Raw genomic sequence first — 6,769 nt, 5'->3', positions numbered from 1 at the left:
ATGGGCTAAACCGAGACCGTATATGGACGGAAGACCCAGAGTTCATGGGAAGGACACTGAGGGACATCTTTCTAATAACCACTAGGGACCAGCAGAGACCAGCAAAACGCCCAAGGAAGATTCCTCCCCCCACCCCCCCGGAGCCATCGACTCAAAAGCGACTAATTAGCATAAGAAGCGAATCACTAACCGATAGATGATGGAGCAGTAATTAATAAGAGGTACTTTGTAACCAGTGAGCACTAATTTCTTTGTTTGCTGAAGTGTATAAATAGTAAAACGTTTTGATAGTTGGTGTGCAGATTAGGTGGAGCAATCCCCCGAGCACCCAGCACTGCAGTAAAGAATGCTGCTCCTAACGCTGCATTGGTGTTGGGGAGTTTTACTCCCGATGTCAGTGACAATAGAAACATTACAGCTAAACAGAAACTATGGGTTCCCTTTCCTAAAAAAAAAGCTTTAAATGAGTTCTGGAAGAAAGAAAACAGTTGTCCTTCAGTATGCTTGATACAGACTGTTTAGCTTTACTGTCAGCAGAGCATATACAGACATGGAAACAATTCAGGTGGCCTTAGCTGTCCAAGAGAGGGAAGAAACTCCTGTTTCATATGATGCCGAGAGAAGGCTGGAAAAGAACTACTCACAGACTTGTATCTCTGAGTAGCAGGTATTTGTTTATTCAGCGCTGGGCACAAGGGGGATCGCTCCACCAAACTTGTGCTACCAGGGACAAAAACTTCACAGTTTATATACATTAAGTGTCCATGCATATTCATTATTTCCAGGAATGGGTGGTCATTATTACAATTAGTTCTTAGAAGTCATTATCATATACTCCTCCTTCGTCTCCTTCCCTTATGGTGGTCGTTCGGTGGTCTTGGGGAGGAAGCACGGAGTCTTCCTCTCGTGTCCGCTGTTTGACCCCTTCTTCAGCGCAAGCGCAACACAGTTCTGAACCTTTACCTAAATCACATAGCTACGTTTCTCATCAGTTTGCTAGGTTAACTTACCTAGAAGAGACTTCAGATCAAAGAGTTCTCATTAACACTCACTGCAGTGCATTAATCATCCCAGTTTTTCATCACAGCTGCCCACTGCTTTGTCAACCCCACATAAGGACCAGGGAACAGGGCGATCCCCACAACACCAACAGGTCTCCTGTCCACAGCACCACATGGTGCTCCTGTCCTGTTTCCTTGCAGCGAACCCAGTGCATGGTCACTGCAGAGCCAGCAGTGAGACTGCTCAGGGAGATGCCTGGGTTTATGCCACTGCTTCCTGGCAGCTTCCTGGAGCCTAAGGCATGCTAGGGCAGTTGCACCCTCTGTAGTGCTGCTTTCCTCTCTGCCTCGGCAGAAGGCAGGGAGCTGCAGGGCTGGTGCAGCACAGGACACTCTCCACCTGCCTTCCAGTGATCTCACCATGTGGCACTCAGAGCCACATAGTTGACTCAAGGAGGGCCCTGAGGTGCAAGTGCCTCTGGTACCAAAGCAGTGCTTTTGGACTTGCCCAGGGACATGAATGTGGGACAGAGTTCAAAGATTAAGTGCTGCTTGTGGCCAGAAACAGAGTGGAAAGCAGTTAGCTCATTTGGTAAAAACATTGTTTCTGTCTATGTGAAGCTCAATCTCTTATCCACAAACTACTGGATCAAGTCTGGGCATTTCTCTGGTGATGCTATTCAGTTGAAACTATAATTTGGGGAATGAAAAGCAGATTTGACATCAGTGTTTTCACTTATGTCATAGTAAGTCATTTATTCTCTATTTTGAGTAAGTCTTCGTGGTTAAAGGATCATTATTGGTACAAGGGGCAGCACATGCCAGCATTGCATTTGAAGTTGCACTAGAAAATCACAGCTTTGGTTGTTCTGGGCTGCTTCCTAGTGCACGGTGTGGTTCCTTCTTCTTGAATTTCATCCACCAGCCTTGCGGTTCTCCCAGTTTTCTCAGTATTCTTTCTCCTTCCAACTTCAGTTTCAGCAGTTGAGCAACTGTGTGCAAATCTTGGCTTGTTTTTTGGTTGGTTTTTGTTTATAGTGTTCAGTCACTGCGGGGATGGCAACGGGTCTGCAAAGACAAACCTTAGTAATTCCATAGTCCCCAACCTTCCCCTTTGTGCCTTTAATAATGGAACGGCCTGAAAACCGATGAAAACTAATGTGTTTGAGCACTGTTGGGTTTTTCTTTCCATGGGTTTATGCTTATGGATTTGCTGATCCACACTGTGTTTGATTTCTAAGCTGATGGCACAGCAATCAAATCTCTGAGCTTGACAAGGTGGTATGCATTCCTGTTCAGAGCAACTGAGGATTTGGAGCATGACTTGAGCTAACGATAACTGCTTTGATTGCAACTACTGTAAAAAAAAAACCTACATAAAATGATCACTCTTACCTTCTTCAGCAAAAGCACGTCTTAACATTTTAATTAGTGTCACTAACTGAACACCAAGTGGGCCCACTGAAAATCAGCTTTGAGCACTTAATACTCCTTGTCTTTACATGCTTGGGGTTTGTTGGACATTTTACTAGCTTTTCTTCTGATGTTAGTTATGACCTAAGCTGTCACGGAATGCAAGCGAAACACCCATTGAGGGAATAAAGGTGTGTATTTTATGAATAGTTTGGTTACATGTAGTATGTTGCTTAGAAATCTGCCCTACTTAGATGCTACAAAATAATATTTCCGCTTACATTTGTTTGCAGTTGATTCAATTGTCCAGAATACCTGATTATGCTTTCTAATCTCTTCTGATACAATTTTAATAAGTACTCTACACTGTCTTTGTGACAACCTGCTCACGTGTTTAACAGATAAAGTGAGAGGAAAATACAGATCACATCCAAGAATCCTTTCTGCCCATGAAGAAGGTATACAACACATTTGCAGAGTCCTGGAGTGATTGATGCTCTTGGCTGGTCCGAACTCACAACCCCACTGAAGTCCCCAGCACTATTACAGACCTCTCTGTCAGAGTATAGAGGCCATAACAAAAACGGTTCATTCATTACATATCTTGTTAACAGTTGTCACTGATACAAGTATCCCTCAATAGGGTGATGTAACTATTTTCTCTTGAGACTAAATATCATGTTATGTCCAAATTTTTTTCAAAGTTTGGCATGATGGCAGACTTCTATGGACAGAAGAATATATATATATCAGACATGTATATATCTGAAATTTAAGAGCTTAAATATAGAGACAAATAAAGGAGGAAAAGAGAGAGAAAAAGAGAGTCAATAGATCCCGCATTGGTCCTGCCATATGGATGGTCTGGAGCTAGGGTGAGACAAAAATGTGAAAGAAAATGAGAAGAAAAAGAGAGACACACTACTCTTCTTCTTTTATAGTTAACCTGGTGCATCCTCTTATCTAAGCTGGATTTTTGGTGCCATTTCATTTGCATATGGGCCATCAGCCCTTTTAAGCCCTTCTCCAGGAAGGGACAGGGCTCAAGGTGGAACACGAGGTTTGCTTAGAACAGCACTGCTCCACCTCTGCAGGACTCTCTCTTCCCACCACATCTTTTCTGTGGTAACAGTCGGAATGTTTGTGACAAAACATGCTTATGGCTGGTCCTCCACAACAGTGCCCATCAGTTCGAACCACTCAAGTAAGTACTGAGATCTCTTTGTCAGTACAGAGAAAGAACAAGGCTGGAGTTCTTCTTCTGAGATGTGAATGTGTCTGTGTTAAGTTCTCATGGGTGCCATTTGCAATGTGGGTGCTGCAGCTTTATTGCTGTGTCTCTAAAGTTTTCCAAACTTGGAAAAATTCCTACTCTTTAAACAGCAAGCCTCAAATTCCCAAGTGAGAGCCTGTTTTCTGGCTGTATTTTATAATCCCTGACAGAAGTACAGTTCCTAGGTGTGCTGCCAAGTGAGACATACACAAGGACTGATACTGACTCAGTAATCCCTTTGCTTCCCAGATGTCCATCTACTTGTACCTTTCCAGAAGGGCTGCTCTGCATGGGAGGAAGCTAGCGAGAGAGAGCCTGTGAAAATGGGCTGCCTGGGATCCCTCTGTGTGTAGTTATAGATCTACGTGGTTATATTCACAGATCTATAGAGTTGTATTAATATAGGTCAAAAAGTTTTATTAGGAAACTACACACTCAGCATGGAAATTGGTATATGTTTTGCCCCTATCTTCTAATTTTAAGAGAAATGAAAGAATGAAAGAGAGAAAAAGGAGAAAGGGAAGGATAGGCCAGATAGGAGAGGAAAGAAGCTCACCAGTCCTGGGTCCAGCGTCGATCCAGCCGACAGGGTGTCCAGGGTCCTGGGAGCACACCACCCAGGCTCTGTGAGGGTATCTTTTAATAGGCACCTTGTCCTCATCCTGGGATTAGGTTTCTTGCTTTTCCTGAAAATGAGTTAGCATGCACAGCCCATTCTTATGGACCTTCCTGGAAATGGGTTGGGAGGCTTTGAGGGTCTTTTGGTGGTGTCGATCCCCCTCCATTGCTCCTTGACCCCACTCATGTACTTGTGCTGTCCCTCAAGTTGTGTGGTCACCATGGACCAGAACAGGAAACTTGGCTCCAGAAAGGTGCTGCCCTACCTTCATGCCCTTTGCCAGGCACATCATGTTCTAACTTACCTGCTTGATGGCCATCGGTGTTTGACGCATAGCATGCATTAACTCCTTCATGCACAGTCTTCTACAATTGATCAAAAAACACAATTACCATCTGATGGGGACAAAAATCATCCTTAGGGCACATAGGAGAGTGAAGAGCTTTGCATTCTTAACCCCAGGGTAACAGCTGCACTCTTGTTTTTTTCCGTTCTCTCATTTTCCCAGTGTTTCTTGCACCTATAGTTGTTGTAGACATAAGGTGCTGGATGCCATTTTCCTGCTGTGGATGGTACCAATATCTGTAGTGAAGGCATTGACCTGGGCAGAAGGCAATGTGAGGCTAAATTCTCCCTAGCTGAGCACAGAGGGATCCCTGAGTTAGGGCTTATCAAGCCTGCAGAATTTTATAGTTTGGATGCAGAATATTCTCAGAGCAGAATATCCAGACCTCTTGTTATTGCTTGCAATTTAAAATTTACTACAGTTTAATAAAATTCAAATACACCTCATATTTAATGCCATTAAACACAATTTAAATTTAAACCAATAAAACAAAGTCGACACAACTAAATACAATTTAAACTAACACAAATTAATACAATTTAATACCATTTAAATTTAAGCTAATACAACTTAAATTGTTTAGTATGGCCACCCAGCTTACCAGTATCTTTCTCTGTGGGGTATGTCAACCTGCAGGGAGGCCTCTTGTCCCTTGGTGGTGTTGGCTGCTGTAGGGCACTTGACCTGCCTATCACCCTCTCTCCCAGTCTGGTTAGCCTCCAGCAGGAGATGATGTGCAGCAGCACCAGTGAGTGGGGGAGCAGTCTCATCACCCCAGCAGTCTCTCAACTGGGCTCTGTAGTGCCTAGGCACTGGGCACGCTGCAAGAAAATGGGATGGGAGTAGCACATGGTGTTGCAGGCAGGAGCGCATGCTGGTGTTGTGTGGATATCCCCAGTCCCTGGTCCTCCCTATGTGGTGTTGATGAAGCAGCTGCCAGCAGCAAGGACCCACAATGAGCTGATGAGGGACATATATAGGACAGATAACCCCTGTGCCTAGTTCCCAGGGAACCCAGATGCTGACAATCCCAGGTCAGGACCCTGGCTGGACACCTATGCTACTCACAATGCAAGACATGCTGTAGGAAGAAGCCATGGGGTCAACAGTCATAGATCATCTAGTTCCAACTCCCTCTGCCATAGGCAGGGATACTCTGCACTCAAGCAGGTAGCAGCTCAAAGCCCCACCTAACCTGGCCTTGAAGACTTGCAGGCATGGGGTATCCTTACCTTCTCCTGGGCAATGAGAGAAGCCCTGGTGCACTGTACACAAACACACAGAGGCATCCCACCAGTCAGCAGCCTAAGACACTGTACGTTTTGAGCTGCTGTCTCCAAGACCTGTAGCCCTGTGTTCCCTTCTTCCGCTGCACCCTCACCCTCCTCTCTGACCCAACATGTTGCCAGCTCTTTGAGGGACTCGTTCCCTTTGCGCCCAACTTGCCTGCCCACAGCCTCATTTTGCAGGTGCCAGGCTACGAAGTCTCGCCTTGCACAAAAGACTGAGTGACTGCAAACACTGTTAACTGCAAAAATAGGCAACTTCATCTCAACAACAGCTAAGCCAACATCAGCCTTTGTGTATGCACAGACCAAGGCAGGGGCAGGACAGAGCAGGTTTTCGGCACTGAGGCTGCCTTTGGATCAGCACGCGTTGTCCCAGAAAGAAATGATTGTGGTCCACTGTAGCTTGCACTGTGTCCATAACTCTACTTCAGCTCAAACCAGCACACACTGGAGCCTGTGCATCCTGCCCTAGCATGCTCCAGGCTGCCCTTCTTGCAGCTGAAGTTGGGACTTGAGTGTTAGACGTGGCTGGGTTTTTATTTCTTTGAACACAGTAACCTTTCCCCCGCCTTGGTGACAAGAGGAAAAGAGAAGGAAAAACCCTTTTTTCTGTTTGCTCCTGTTCTTTTAGCTTTCAAGGCACAAATGCTCTTCATGCAGCTGCTAGCAGTGGTATTTCAGATGAAGACGGCAATGCTTTTTGCAAAGAGAACAGTAAAGTTTTTCATGGACACTGTGCTTGCACAAAGCTAAGCCTGAGCCTCATTGAACTGAAGATGAAGCTTCACCCTTGCAGGTTCTTGAAGGCCTTTGTTGTTGCTGGCCATG

This window comes from Acanthisitta chloris, unplaced genomic scaffold, assembly GCF_000695815.1.
Source record: "Acanthisitta chloris isolate BGI_N310 unplaced genomic scaffold, ASM69581v1 scaffold7420, whole genome shotgun sequence".
NCBI lineage: Eukaryota > Metazoa > Chordata > Aves > Passeriformes > Acanthisittidae > Acanthisitta > Acanthisitta chloris.
The sequence above is the reverse complement of the archived record's forward strand: the minus strand, read 5'-3'. Positions refer to the sequence as shown.